This window comes from Pezoporus flaviventris, unplaced genomic scaffold (assembly GCF_033815535.1).
Source record: "Pezoporus flaviventris isolate CSIRO_AGI_PZ_B2104156 unplaced genomic scaffold, CSIRO_AGI_Pfla_v1 ptg000068l, whole genome shotgun sequence".
Classification (NCBI taxonomy): Eukaryota; Metazoa; Chordata; class Aves; order Psittaciformes; family Psittacidae; genus Pezoporus; species Pezoporus flaviventris.
The window spans coordinates 2,921,607-2,937,526 of NW_026892616.1; the positions used below are offsets into that span (position 1 = coordinate 2,921,607).

Consider the following 15,920-nt stretch of genomic DNA (forward strand, 5'->3'; position numbering starts at 1 on the left):
TGCTTTGAGGACGACATGCCTTAGGAAATAAGAAAGCACCTATCTATTGGGGCATCACTCAGTCATGCTTAGACAACTATCACAGCAAAACACACCTTGGACTGATCAATAATTGCTTTCCTTGTCAAATTTCTGGATGTCACAAGCAACACCAAGTAGAGGGATCAGACTAGAGCAGAGCCTTGTCTAGACAGGTAGATTAGATTGCTTTTAGTCTTAACAGAGGCAGGAGGGTGCTGCGGTGGTCCAGACCAAAGCCTAACAAGGCATGCATCTCCCCCTGTGCAGCAGTTGGGCTTGGGCAGATTCAGGTTGCATAAGCAATGAAAATCCTCCCTCTGAGGGAGAACACCTTAGAATTGGAAAAATGCAAAACTAGGAATCTCTTGGAAGTGACATAATTTTTTCTTGGCAAAGTTTGTTCTGACATAGGCCAGAAAGTTGTTGTTTTCAGATGGATTTACAGGGATCACTGTTCAAATTCCCTTTCATATCTCTGTCTTTTTCCTTTATCTTTTTAAAGCTTGGATAGACTGAAGGCCTTCTGGCTGATTAGCTTGTATCCATGCTTGCAAACCTCAGGCCTGTGATGAAGAGAGGATACTTGTTTCCAAGAAACAATATTTTGGAAAACAGTGACTCAAGTTTCTCAAAGTCCTGTTTAGGCAATCTCTTTTTTCTGTACAATACATATCTGTGTAAGTGTTTATCGCCAAAGACAGCAAGTTTACACAGTAAAAAAAGAAACCTACAGACTTTCTTGGATTTAAGGCTCAGATGAAATGCATGTGATGCTAGAAGATTCACGAAGCTATAATACAAAAATTGTAAGTTTATTTCATTTCCTTTACTCTCAGGCATTACAAAGTATGGCAGTCACTGTAAAACCAGATCCACCCTGCCTATGCTATTACCATAACCAGTGAGGATTAGTAATTGCAAAGCCTTTTTTTTCCCACTGCTGCACTGCTGTCAATCCCTCAAAACACCTGCACAATTTATTGAGCTTCATATACTGAACACCAGTCACTTCAGAGGTGAGCTTCAGCTGTTGCTTGATTTACATTGTTCAGCTGATCCTTGAATGAAGAATGTAGGGAGTCTTAGTGAAGAGGTGTTTTTTTTACAGCATGAGTGCTAGAGGACTTCAGGATGTATAATGAGAGTAGCCAGTTGCATTCAGCACAATAGTATGCTGTTCTTACTGACAGAAATAAGATTTTTTTTAATCTGGAAACTATGAAATTCTTATTAACATGATTAAGTGAATGAAGAGACTGTCTCTGCTAGCCCTAGAGATCCCATTTTTTATAGATGGGATAGCAAGAATCTTTCTCTGTACACCAGCCTATGTATGCTACTATGAAAGAACCAGTGGAGTTGTAAGCCTTCAGTTTTCTTGCCCATTAAGTATTTGGTCTTGAATCTGAGTCTTTGTGTGTGAAAATCCCCATTCCATTGATAGAAGTGTTTGTTATCTTACCTTGATCTGTGGTGGGTCACCACCCCATACTTTCTCTATGGAACAACTACCCAGGTATTCTTCAGCCAGCACCACCTGTCACTTGGAAGCATCTAATGTAAAATGATGTAAGGTAAAAAAGAAAGCTTTTGGCAAAACTTGGCATTCTACAGCTAAAGATTAATCTCTTTAATTCTTCATATTATTTTTTTAAATGGATATGAGTATTCAATTTCAATACAGAAGTTGAACCTAACTGGTTATCTTTCAGAAGCTCATATGTTTTGGCTCCCTAAATGGGAGGTTGGGGGGGAATGGTCTTGTATCAGAAATGTGCTGTGCCTGAACATGTGTTTTAAGGCGCTTGGAACTCATTTTAAGATCAAGGCCTGCATGTCTTGCGAGTATTAAGAGAAAATAATGTGGAAAATACAGCTCCTCGCCACAAAATACAGGCATGAGTCTTATTTTCATAGTTATTTTTTTAACTGCATTCTTTCTTTAAGTTAGCATTACAAATTATTATGTCAACATTCCCACACAGCCTAAGGCAGCTCTGATTTAGAGCATACTGGCACAAATTCTGTTATTAACACTGATACTGCTTGCTCTGATGTGAAGTGAATCTTGCATAATACTCTAAGACTACTAAGAAGATAGGTGGTAAAAAAAAGCAAAATCTCAAAAAACCGTTTTAAAAAGATCTTAGTTGTCCAAAGACAGAATATAGGCATCATAATACAGTCCTCAAAGTCTGAACTTAAATGTCATCAAACTGGAAGGAGTTTCTCCACAGTTCATAGTGGAAAATGTTCATAGTTAAAATTTCTGAGAAGCTGAACTTGTACTTTTGTGACTGTTCAAAGGACTTTTAGTCCTGGCCTGTCTGAGCAATGCATATATCAAGCCCTATCAGGACCTACAAATAAGACGCTTTTTCTCTTCTTACTGGATAAAGCCGTGCATGCTTACAAAATCAAGCTTTGTGTAAAGCATAATATATTTTGTTCTACCTTATTCTTAAGCACAACCATGAAATTTGTGTTTAAATGGTTTTAATATCCCTTTAGCCCAGAAGGCACTCAGTCAATTACTGTGTTTACAGACTTGGTATCTCAGCTCCTAATTTCTGGAAGAGTATCTTAGCTGCATCTCCTGGTGCTGCTGTGCTCTTTGATAAGATGGTTAAAGTCCTACTGGGACAGGCTGTGTGTGTGTGCTGACTCTGGAGCATAGTTGGTAAGACTGGAGGGAGAGTCTTGGCTCACATTCCCTGCTCCATGAAAAGTGCATGTTCCTTTCATGTAACTATCATTTTAAGAAAACCCTGTATAATGTCAGTAAGCCTGACCCTCCACAAGTAAGCAATGAGTTGCAGGTTAAGATACTCTGCTAATGGAAGGGTGGTGCATGCTAAAATCACAAAGGACAGAAGGAAAAAGCTCTTGGCTCTCCTGCTTCCTTGAAGGACTGTCAGGATTTACCAGCCTGTGATTCAAGAGCTCTTGGCTGTTCATTTACCACTTCTAAGAGGTCTGTAACAGGTAGCTCAAAACATTCCTACTAACAGATACTTTCAGTTTTCTGAACAGAGCTCTCTTACTCTTTAAGAGAATCTGTAAGGACGTGCAAATTGAAAAGTTTTTCAAAATATTACTGCTACATGCACAGCTACGTGCTCTACATGTGTCAGTTCCTTCTTCTCTGACTTGTTTAAAGAAAAGAATGGCCTCATTCATCTTGAAGGACAGCACTTTGGAAAGTTTCACTCTTCCCACCTGTTGTAGAGGCAACCAAGGTGCCCCTGTGGGGAACAGACAATTTGAGCATGGACATTTCAACCACTAAATGGCTTTCTACGCATCAACCTAACCTAAATTACTAGCTCAAGTACCAAAATATTACACAGATGCTTTCCAAAATTTTATCTACTGTGAACTGTGTTATATGGAGGTGCATGAGGAGTTGTTTGGTTTGGATTTGCTTTTTTTGGTTTGGTTTTGTTTAATCAGAAAAACGTCAGAAAATATCTTTATTATCCTTTTTTTTTTAAAAAAAAAGAAACACAACAGAATTAGACAGTAATTAATCCTCCTTGAAGACATTTACATCTAAACAGCAGTAACTGATCTAATGAACTCAAATTGACTGTGCTACAATGAATGTAGATTATAGAACAAAGAATAGTTGGAAAGAAGGATTAATATTTATACAGTGCCGTTTTTAAACAAAGCCATCAAGAATACTTAAGTATGTGTGTGTATGTAAGAAGGCGTTTCAGTAATTAGGAAGCATTCCTATGTTACATTTTATAGCTTAGGACGCAATGAAAACTGTATTTTAAAGAGCAGTCCTTTCTGTGAAAGAAAAGTACAAGATTTTTGTTTAGTTTTATATATAAATATAGGCGTTCTTCTTGTTTCCACTGAAACTACTGAAATCTTGGCCACTGACGTCAAGAGAGCAGGTTTAGGCTTAAACAGTACTTGTCAAATGTATTTCGTTCAGTTTACAGATATTTCTTGAAAACGCCTGCGCATCTTTTAAATGCAGTAAACAGTGTCATCTAGAGGATATTTTTAAGTACTGCACGTCATCTACAACTACAAAGATTTTGACAAGCCAACTGAAAGCGTGAAGCTAGACAGTTGCGATAGTAATTGTGGGGGGTTGGTGTTTTGTTTTTTTGTTTGTTTTCTAATTCTGTATTTAAAAAAAAAAAGTATTATTGAACGCACTCTGTTTTTAGGACACTAGAAAGACTAATACAGTGTCACAACAAAATACTTGGATTCTTAGAGGCTGTTTATTTAATCACAGGCATGTAAAGAAATTAGACTAACATCCACTTTGTTTTAGTTCAGTTAAAGCAACAAGCTATCATACAAAATTAACGTAATAGAAAATAAGGGAATAATGTGTACTCTCATGTAGTTTTGACCAGTGCATATTTAAATAAATGCCTTTAGTGCTTAATATAATGTAATTAAAATTGCACTAAGAAATTGATAGAAAATACTTTTAAAACCTAACTAAAACCAACAAACAATTTTTATCTCATCAAACCATGCTATGGGACCTATGGTAGGAAACAATCTCTTTGAAAGGACTCAAAAGAGAGGCACATTTTGAATGTCATCTTAAATTGACAGATTGACGTTACTAAGCGATTCCTATTTCCAACCTTAAATGCAGCGAGTGGCAACAATTAACAAAGCCTCATTCCATCAACAGATGATGAATCATACAGGTCTTTCTATCACTTCTTTTATAATTCAGTTCTACCACTTTCTGGGCTAAAATCTTTATTAAAACAAAAAACAACAACAAACAAAACAAAACAAAACCACCAAAAACTAACACACCCCCCCCCTCAACCAACCAACCAAAAAAAAAAAAACCAAAACCCCAGAATTATTATCAACCAACCAACCAACCAAAAAAACTGTATGTAAATAGCAAATTGTTAGAAAAAGTGTTATTGTTTGCCTTAAAAGAAGTTGCACTTTTATCTGACTAGGCCACAGAAAACCCCTGCAACTCTTTGCTATGCCTGCTTTGCCAAAGAAGGACTTACAAGTGTTATCCACTCCTGCTTATCACAGTTTCATATTATTTTGCAGGAATTTAAATATCTGAGGCTGTATCTAATTTCAGTCATGGGTCAAGCAGGGGTGCAATCTGTAGAAAACTTGAGTGCAATGGGTCCATTGCAGTGTAACTTACTACCTGTTTTACAAATGAGCTGCATTAAAAACATACCATTGCTTAATAAGGCTATAATGTTAATTAAACGAATTAAAAACTGTAATAGGAAATAAAATCAAACAAGACAGTTACATGATACAGAAGTTTCCATGAAGCTGTCAAGTTAACTAGTTACAGATAAAATCTCTGATAATACTGGCTAAAAAACAATTTTCCTTTTATAACACTGTTAAAGTGACCATCCATTTTGAAGGTTGGCGACACTTGCATTCAACAGTAAGCTTCCATTTATATGGGTACATATTATGGGCGTAATGGTAGTATTAGAATGGTGACTGAAGTAATTAAAAACACTGCTGCATCCAGCACATTATTGTCTGACAAGAGAAGTTGCAAACACTTGCAGGGTTGAAGCTAAGGGAAAGAGGGTATGCGTCAGATGATGCTTTTTCTATTCAGTGACTAATAAACTTTGGTGACAAGGATGATACGACAACAATCTTCATTGTGATCAAGTAAAAGAAACAGTAAGAACAGTAATTAAAGCAACAAAAAAATGAAATTTCTAACCCATTCACATAATCAAAAGGCCTTACTTTCACAGGTAAGGGAGAGACCACAGAGCTGACAATGCACCTAGTTAGGAGGAACAGAAGTGGATGGGGATGCATCAGCATCCAGAGCTTCTCCCTGAAGAGACAGCAACCATGGTTCCACAGGGATCAGTGCTTTGTCAGGCTGAACTTCGCTGGATTTGGATGTCTGCCCGGTAAATGTGTTTATAAAGAGAAAACAAATATGTTCCCGCAGTTGCACAGAACTTTTCTTATTTCATCCACTCTTTCATTTTCGGACGGAGGAACACTGTAAGACTGACTGCTGCCTGTGCAGAACTCAAGAGGCAGCACATGCAATATGGGTAAGTTTCCACACGTTAGTACTCCTAACATGATCACTAATGTTTATACATCTCCAGAGGGTTTTGGTGTAGGAAGACAGTTGCTCTCGCAGGGTATCTCTAGAGGTGAAGTGTGAACTCTAATGAAAGAAGTGAAAAAAGCAAACAGCTGGTCTCCCTATCTCAAGATAGCTGGGGAAATGGAAACAGTCCATAGAAGAATCAAATAGCAAAATGAGATCCCTCACAGCAGATATTTTTGGTAGCAAAGTAATGCTTTATGCAGTTTAGATGTAGAGATGATAGACATTTAGGAAACACTAAGTAGCAAAAGCTGTGGGAGTATTCTGACAAAAAAGGACTGTAGTCAGGAAGGCCAAGAATGAAGCAGAAACAAAGGCAACACCATGTGAGAGAATATAAATTAGGAAATGAGAAAGCAGCATCTATGTAAGTTTGGTATAATAAGAACAGGATTTTTTAATTGGTGGTTATACAACCTACTTTCAAGCTTAATTGCTAGTTCAATATATTTACATGTAATACATGCTGTTATTTCATAGCATCACAGTGAAGTTATACAGTCATCAAGTTGTTAGTAGCCTCATGCCTTGATCTTTGTGCCCTCAGAGGACAATACATTTCAGTGGGAAAGGCATTACAAGAGTGTCTCTGACCATCCCCACCAAATGGCTTTAGTGCTTGCAAAAATGGTTTCTGTGCTCAGTGGGAAAGATCACACAGGTACAATTGCCCTGAGTGTGAAACCCCAAAATAAAATTATTCTTGTAACTACTTCCCAGAATGTGACTTTTGTCCCAAATTAGTTTTGCTAGCTCATTACAAATGAATGTTTATATTAAAATATGTAGGGATGTCTGTGTTTATCCCTATGTGTACATGTCTTGTAATCATCTGCACTGCTGCCCTGTTAGAGTGTTGGGGGGGGGGGGGGTGTCTGTTCACATGGAGTTTATTTTTCTGGAGGGCAGCCAGGCATTTCCATTTCCATGAGTAGAGATGACTAGTAAAAATACCATAGTCTTCCATGAATTCATTTTTGGGAAAGGCATGGTGCAATTTAAAAACAGTAGGAAAGAACAACCCTGACAAATCACGTTTTTCTCTCCTACACTTCAACAACAAACACTTCTCGCTCCTGTTTTTACTTTCTTAGTAATGGTTAATTATGTGGTGTATTGAAAATTCTACATTGCACCAACAAACAGCTGAGAAACAGCAGGAGTTTATGAAGTAAATACCTACCCTTACATGCCAATTCATGGAACTGGGAAGCTCTCTTGCAGACAGCAATGAAGATGAGAGTAAAGAAGATTGTGAGAACAAGCTTTAGCTGATGGTGTCAGAGGATTGCTGCTGGAGCCATCTATTAAATGTCGATCCCTGGTATTGGACTAGATAATCACACCGAATTGATAGGATAGCACAGCTAGCAATGACAGGAATATGTTTGCTGAAAATTTATGTCAAGGTTGCCTTGGAGCTGCTGGTATCATACCAATATAAGATTTCCTTGTCTGTAGAGATGCGTTTTGTCATAAACATCTGGAAACTTACCTTTTCTGATTGGTACTGGTCAGTTGCAAACCCATTTGAAACCGCTGCCATGTCATACCCAATACTGGCATCAACAAAAATATGGGTCTCAATAAAAGAGCAAAGCAGGAAGATATGATTTAAGGAGCTGAGTAGCTTCATATTCTCAAACGGCAGCTTCAGAAGCTGTCTATACCCTCTTTTTCTTTTTTTTCTTCCTAAAGAAGAAAAATGACAAGAAGTTTGATTTTGTGTTTTTTAGCTTTTGTCAAAGTATTCTGTATTGAGAACACTTTGTACAACCCAGATCTATGAACATAAGAGTGCTTACATTTCTGCTGTTTGGGTTGGTAATTTTAGAGCATATATGTGCATTAATAGTTTTAAATCATTTTAAGTGCAGAGATACACATTTAGACCTTCAGGTTCATACTAGCTTTTCAATGATATGAGGAGCTCTATTGTATGTGTGTTCTGTCCTTAGTTAAGGTGAGATTCGGACAAGCTTAAGTTGTGCCAACAGCTGGTCAAAGACTGCATAATCTAGCATGTCTTCAAGTCCTCACAGCTGATCACCTAGTTAAGGGATCTTGCTGGAGTGCTCCGTGGCTCCCATCTAGTTTATGTGCTCAGATTACTTTTCCAAAAAATGCAAAGTGCATACTAAGGGAAAAAAAGTTCATTATTTTCTGCTGTGGAGTAAGCCTGTAGAAGACCCATCCACCTAAAGAGTAATGATAATATAGAGTAGAAATGCTTCAGATCTCTACTCCCACTTTCTGGTGGGATTCTGCTTCTGGACATCAGATTCAAAGTTAGTTAACAAATGCTATGGTCTTCTCCATGGGCTATCTGAAGTCTTTACATAGCTGTGTGCATAGCTGTTTGCAGAAAAGCCCTGGTAGAACTTCTCTGTGCATTCATATGGTAAACAGCAAACAACAAAAAGAACTCCAGGAGAGAACAAAAAAGGCAAAACCAAAGCAAGCTCAAAAAATGTTGCTTAGTAATGCATCCTGTATCACTCCAGGGGGATAGTCTTGGCCACAGGTATTTACACGGCATGAGTACAATTAATTGAAAAGCAGAGAAACATTTGCACAAAGCCAAAACCATAAATAAATGGTGTACTGCAGTTCTTCCAGTGCTGTAAAGATAGAACTAGAAGACACAAGCAAAATATGCACGTATATATGCCTTTTTAAAGCAACTACTTTGGAAAAAGTATTCTAACTTTTTTATTGTTAATTTTTACTTCCCTTACTTGTCCTTTCTCTTCCTACCCTATTTTTGCTGTTTGTTTTAATATACTGAGTTATACTTCTGTTAAGGTTTATTTTTATATTCTTAACTTTGCACCTGTGTAAGTTCAGAATAGTGAAAGAAGGAATTCTTTAACTTTAAAAAATTGAGTGTTGGAAAAGTTGCAGACTACAAAGATTACAGGGCTTAATATTTCTTTTGGTGCTTCAATGACTGTTTAAGGAACCAAAGGGTCTAGAAGAATGGAAAAGGTGGAAAAAAAAATCTTCAACATTGCTTATATTATCAAATTTCAAGGAGCTAGAAAATAAAAAGAAGGTAAATTGAGGATATTGCAACATTTACATTAATTACTGTCTCCAAACCTTTTGAGGATTGTAACTGAAAAAATATGTAGGGAAAAAAAAAATCTATAGCAATTGTCTTTATTCTTCCAGTTGTTCTGTTTTGTTTTGTTGTTTCGTTGTTTTTTTTTTGTTTTTTTTTTGTAGAAAGCCTTTCCTATTTAGACAGCTCCTTTTCCCCCATTTATGGTCTGCTTCCTTTCCAGCAGACTGCTACAGACCTCATTCCAAACTGGTGACAAGTTATTTTTTATTCTTTCCATTCTGGTGCAGCATATTGAAATGATAAAAGCCTTATCATGTGAATATGCTTGCTGAAGACATGAAACCCAGGCATACTGCATATTAGTTTTCCTCATAGATTGATTGGTGCCATGCTTTAGGTTACAGGTTTTGTAGTTTCCTGTGAGGTACATTTTCCAGTGCAGTATTGTACACTGTCCAAGGTGTATTTCACATATTTTTGTAATTCCATTTTATCTCAACATTTTATCAGGTATAATGCATAGCACTTTTAACAGCAATCTCTTGCTAGGAACATTTTATAGCATAAACTTGCATATGTATGAAAATATAGAGAGATGGGAGGGCATGGATAAGGCAGGAGATAGAGAACATTTTTAACCTCTAACGTTCTCAGCACTCAGAGCAAAACCCTATTTATTTTATGGTGGGATTTGTACATGTCTTCTGAGCATAAAAAAAAAATAGATAAATATGAATTTAAGGCACAGAAAGTGTCATATTTTGGCTCTAATACTACAAGGCAGAGACACCTTGCTGTTTGTGCCAGTACAGATAACTACGTTCTTTTATCACCGTAGAAGGAATCCTTCTAAGTAATGAATATCCTCAGTACCTGCCTGATCCGTTGCTCTTAAACAAGCAAGTTCTCTTGCTTCCTGGCTATACAAGTGAGTGACATTTTACAACGTAAGAAACGTGGGGGAAATACATATGGGGATTAGTTGCTTGTCCTCCAATAATCTCTTAAATTCTTTTAGCCTTTCCTACCGTTCACCACCCTGTCACAGCCTGAGTTGTTTGTTCACAGTTTCCGTGCACAGTGTGTTTTGTTGAAAGGCTCTGCTGGACAGCAAGGTCAAAATCTGCTGCTTTGTTTTGTCCTGATTTTGCACCCTCTGAATGGAGAGGGAGGTGGTGTTGTCTCTGAGAGTGAGCTTTAAGGCTTTGCTGGAAAACCTGTGGCAAGTGCAGGGTGGAGCAGGCAGGGAGCCTGCAGCTGGCATGCGAACTGCGGGAAAGCAGAGAGCATAGACACAGAAGTGGCAGAAAGGAAACTTTCTGAGATAGAGGGAGTCTGCTGCAATCCAAGGTGAAAACTGCTGGATGGAGGACAAGGTCACAAGGAAAGACGGACACAGAGTGGTGTTTAGGCGGTTTAATTTGTTTCCCCTGCAAAATCTTCTTTTTCTCTATTGTAACATGCTTGTCCTACACTTTGACCTAACAAACGATTATTTTTAACTCTGAAAGCCCTATTTTGTGGTTTGACATAGGGAACAATGTTGGTACACCTTACCTGATGGCTCCGGCTGACTCAGTGTCATATCACACTGACCAGCAATTTGCACAACACACAGCCTCTCAGTTACAGGACAAGAGGAGAAGCTTACTGCATTGCCAGTCTATATCCAGAAGAACTGGGGTGGAAAAAGACTTACTGTCAGTACTGTTTCCCAAAACAGGGAAGGGGATATGAAGGTAATGCTTCTGAACTGGAGGTAGGGGAGAGTATTTCTTCTCTAGTGCCAAGTCAGCTACTGCTGGGAGCTTATTAACCTCTGTGTATGACCACTGAGGAATGAATTTGTATCAGTTTGCACGGCATACAGAATGTTATAAGGCAGGAGATAGAAAAAGACATGATAGGACAAACTAAGAGCAGTCTGAAGGGCACATCTTTCTATTAAGCCTGCCAAATATTGCCTCCTGTAATAGCAGGCTGCAGAACTTCCCAGGTTTTGTAAATAATTCAGTAAATACACAGCCTATGTTTAAGACTGGACCTTAGACTTTAAGAACCTTACCCCCAACTCCCTGTTTTCCCACAGATATATGCTCTTAAGCACAAACACCTTTACTAATTATATACTAACAGCCTGACATTGACATATATTTTGTCCAGTCATTCCTAATTGCCATTGGAAAGTTAGAAAAGTGAATAAAAGTGAAAAACTTACAAAAGTAAAAGGAAGTCTTTCAGTTGGTGGTCACAAAACTGAGGCTGCTAATAAAGAAAAATACTGCCTTTCAGTAACTTTGCCCCTCCCAAAGTATAACCAGTTAGAAAGTGACTAAACTAACATTATTCTAAATGGAATGTGTTTTTTGTAAATGCTGGAGAAAAACACATGGGAAATAACTGCAGAAACTTAGAGAAAAGAGAATCACATCCATGATGATACACCCCTCAGAAAAGTCCACAATAATCTGGTCCAGTGAAAGGTGTCCCTGCCTGTGGCAGGGGGCTTGGAAGTATAAGAGCTTTGAAGTCCCTTCCAACCCAAACCATTCTATGATTCTATGATTCAATGGATAAGAAAATCCATTGCAGTTCTGGCCTGAGATAAAGTATGTATGCAGCATTTTACTGTGTGTATCTAGTAGTACTGGTGTCTTCTCTTGTGACTTCAACATTGCTTTTTCTACAACCCCCTCTTTACCATTCCTGTGGTAGGTTTGTAAGGGATTCCTCAAGGCGAAAAGTCACACTTACTCAAAGCATGACAAACTTCTTCTGCTTGAGTATTGTAACTGATGGTCTCAAAAGGACCTTTCTACCACCTGCCAGAGGACTGAAAAAACTCTTGCCGTGATCTTGGGGACTGCAGAGAAGAACAGGTCAGTGCAACTTGCACAGATTTTTCCCTCCTCTGAGTATACAAAAATAAGTCTCTTGTGATGGGCAGGAGACCCTTCTTGTGTGTGTCACAACAACTCAAGGAGAGAAGGAGCTGAGGGAGGCTGAGCACCTGTCGGTGGTGAGCAGCGTGTTGTTGGCCAGTGGCAGAGCAGGGATGGTCTCCAGAAAGGCAGGGGATGTTTTTCCTGTGGTGTCTGCCCTGAGGCCACGAATATCAACAGCCTCGGCAACAAGGAGCCCAGAGACAGCGGCACAGATCCTGCAGCTGCCACCACCGCGCTGCGCCTCAGGGCACAGAGTGACCGCGCCTGGAGCTCACCACAGGCCCTGCCCTGCCAGGAATGTTCCAGGGCATCTCGTGGCACGTGTGCAGGCATGAGAGTCTGCGCCTGCGGGAGGGCTTTGAGAGACCATGGCCCGATGAAAAGGACAACTGCTACACTGCGAGGTGTGAGTGTGGGACAGCGGGATCACGGACTGAAAGAAAGGGCTGCAACCACTGAAAGGGTTTCACCCCGCCAACCAAGAAGACGCTGTTGGATCTGCAGAGTGGTGAACTATGTCTGTGTCTTCTTCTCTCCTTCCTATCTTGTATAAGAACCTGTCAAGACTTTTATTCCTCCTTCTGACACACTTTTAGGGAAATGGACAATAAAAGCAATGGTTATTTCGCATTTCAACCTTTGGAGGACCTGTGGTTTCTCTACAAACCGCACAATGTGGTAGAAGATCAGCTCCCCCCTCAGCCGAACACTTGTAGCACAGCTCCAGACCTTGTGGCGCACAGGTTTCCAGGAAAGGAGTTGGGCAGAAAGTCCACAGGTTGACTAGACTGTAAACTGGATTAATGTGCTGGTGTAGACTTTGGAGATTTGTGTGCATCACATTTATCATAACTTTAGTTTTTTTTACTCAGGCTTAACTATTTAAATGTATAGTCATATTTTCATTTTTGATAGGAATTGCTACACATTTGCTTTTTGTACGTTAAAAAGACCACCTTTTGAAAATATTTTGCTGGTACATTAACTCACTTTTCACAAATGATTGGGGCATAAAAACAAAGTAAAATAGTGTGGATTCAGTTTGGTGAAAATGAAGATTAAAAACAAGGGAAAGAAGCTCCTTCTTTTCAGTATTAAAACCCCAAGATACCCTATGTGATTGTTTCTCAGTATTTTGGAGAAGTCTCTCACCTCTGTCAACTGAGCCATGGTGATGCTTTCACAGATAACATGAAAACATGTTATCACTGAGTAATTTCTGACCTTATTCAAAGATATCTTTTTTCTTTACTTTAGTCATCAAAAGGCTCTGTGCACTATTGTGTAGCACCCTTGGTGATGGCAGTACTTTGTTGCTGGTGAGCTGAATCTACAGTAGGTAGCTACTGATCAATAGCAACCAAAGGTGACACGTTTCCAGAAGATGCTGGCTGTAAGCTCCTGAACTCTGGAGAATGCAGAGCTTGGTATGAGAGGCACCCAGAATCTTAAACAGCCTTTTTAATCTGCCAATTCTGTACTTATTACTGATCCGTGCAGCTCTGAAAGCACTCTCTTTTCCCACCAAGCAGTGCTTGCTTTATGATCATCAAAATGGCACTTTAAAAGGTGAATATGATCCAAGCAGCAATCACATTCTCCTCCACAGTTCCCGGTTCTTGTTGCCAAAACTATTGTTTCTATCATTAGCTTTATTAGCAGTGTAACCTAATTAGCTAAATGACATTATTTAGTGGCAAGTTCTCCAGCATATCTCTGCTAGCATCACCACTGCATATTTAATGTGGATTTTATTCATGTAGGTAGACTGGTGAGTGGGCAGATGGACAGAGGACAGAAAAGGAACTCAAATGGAGGAGCCCTTCCCACCCAAAATGTTTAACCAATGAGGATGAAAAATGGAAGGACAAGGACTGTTCCCTATGATAGATTTCATCATAGTCTTTATTCTGGAGGCATGAGAGCTGATAGCTGTTAAGAAAAACATGCAGATAGGCAACAGGAGATGTATTGTGCAAAACCTGATTTCCAGGTGCTCTTAAGAGCTTGGGAGACACAGAGGGAGTATCTGCCAGCTCACTCTTTCCTTTCCTTTACTTACTCCGTAGAAGAGCAACCCTTGGGTATTGTCCAGAGAGTTAGTTGCAGGAGTAGCTTTTATCACATGTTCCCCCTGGAAATATTTTTCCTAGAGAAATAAAAACAAGCCTCCAGAGTTAATTTCATTCTCCTAGGGATAGCACAGCATGCACAACCCCACTTAGCATGAAACTGCCCAACAAATGACTGTGGATGACCACTACAGGATTTTATCATGTTTAGTGCCAGTGCCATTACAGCATCATTCAATGCTTGATAGCTATCAAAGGGCTGTTTGTATACCTTGCTACACTACTTTGATGGACATTGTGCCTTGGCTTTCATTTCCCTGCACTGCTTTTTGATATAGCTTGTAATCCTGTGAGATCAACTCAGATCAGCTTTATGTAAAAGTGTCTTCAGGTTCCTTCACTTGGTATATTTAACTGCTGCTTTCTTATGCAGAGGGTAGCTTTCTTAGCTTTTCTTATCTGGATATGCCTCAGAACCAGATTAATGACCTTTTTAAAGTTTCCTTGGGAAGAAACCTTAACCCCCTTGCTGCCAAAAGATACGTGGAATTTTTCAAAGCCCTGATAAGCATAAACTGTGTTGCAGATCATTCCAGGTGTATCTGAAGGGGTGTGACCAGATGTATATATTCCACCACAGAACTGGCTGTTTATCTACTAGGTTATATGGTGTAATATATTCTGATTGAAAACATAATCATAGCTGTAGATAAAATGGAAGAGAAGCAGGGAATTTCAGAAAAGAAAGGATGAAGAAATAGACCTGGATATGGTTCACCAAGAGCTGTTGTATAAGTCACAGCTCACTTTCTCATGGTTGTGATACCTGCAGAAAAGAAGGGGTCAGAAGCCACAGGGATCAGATGAATTGTTTTAGACATCTGTTGTTTGTGACCTGATCATCCTGCAAAAGGACTTGTTACTTCACTGAATCAAACTTTCTGCAGGCATATAAGAATTCAATTCACAATATCCAGTTGACGCCTCTCACATGCTGAACACCCAGCCAATGTGATAAAGCAATCAAATGAAGGATCAACAGCATCTAAAATTGTAATGCAAGATGGGGATTAAGCAGGAGGGACTGAAGGTGCTTCTAAAGTCCCTTCAGAGGGACTCTGCTGGACTCAGATGAGACTGTTTTTGTAGAAAATCCTAAATAGTCAGGTCTCAAATGTTCTAATGCTTTATCTTCACATTTGTCTTTCGTACCTCATAAATAGTTGAAGAATACTTCAATTTTGCAGTTGTAATTAGCAAGCTAAATGACTTCTGCTTTTAAAACTGTGAATCTCAGTTAACTGTTTAATGTTACTGCTGTAAATGTGCTTTATTGATATCTTAAACCCTTCCATTGTGAGAATGACTTTTCTTTCCTTGCTTATACTTACATGCCCCTACCCAAATAAGTGATTCATAGAGCATTTCTCAACTAGCTGAGACAGCGATCAGTGGGTTTATAAGTCATCTTTCTCATATTTGCTTGTGTTAAGGGCCTAATTCAGCTTTCCTCTAAAACTCTGGCTGTAGTTCAACCTGAAATACAAGCTGTTTTCCTCTGTCCAGGGGAATTAAAAAAAAAAAGCAAACAAAAAAACCTCAGTTAAAGACAATTTCTCTCACCTCAGGAGATTGTTTTCTACTACCAGTGCTGAATAGTTTTATCTTGAGGTTTTCTTTTTTTT

At 38.9% G+C, this 15,920-nt stretch overlaps 1 long non-coding RNA gene across 1 annotated transcript; it reads right to left on the minus strand.

Moving 5' to 3' along the window:
- On the minus strand, positions 1–12,337 carry LOC133278728 (uncharacterized). The gene is made up of 3 exons (XR_009746678.1): positions 12,109–12,337; positions 5,767–5,932; positions 1–352 (listed from the first exon to the last, which is right to left on the minus strand). It is a non-coding gene; the product is annotated as an uncharacterized LOC133278728 (long non-coding RNA).
- Between the last annotated feature and the right edge of the window lie 3,583 nt (positions 12,338–15,920).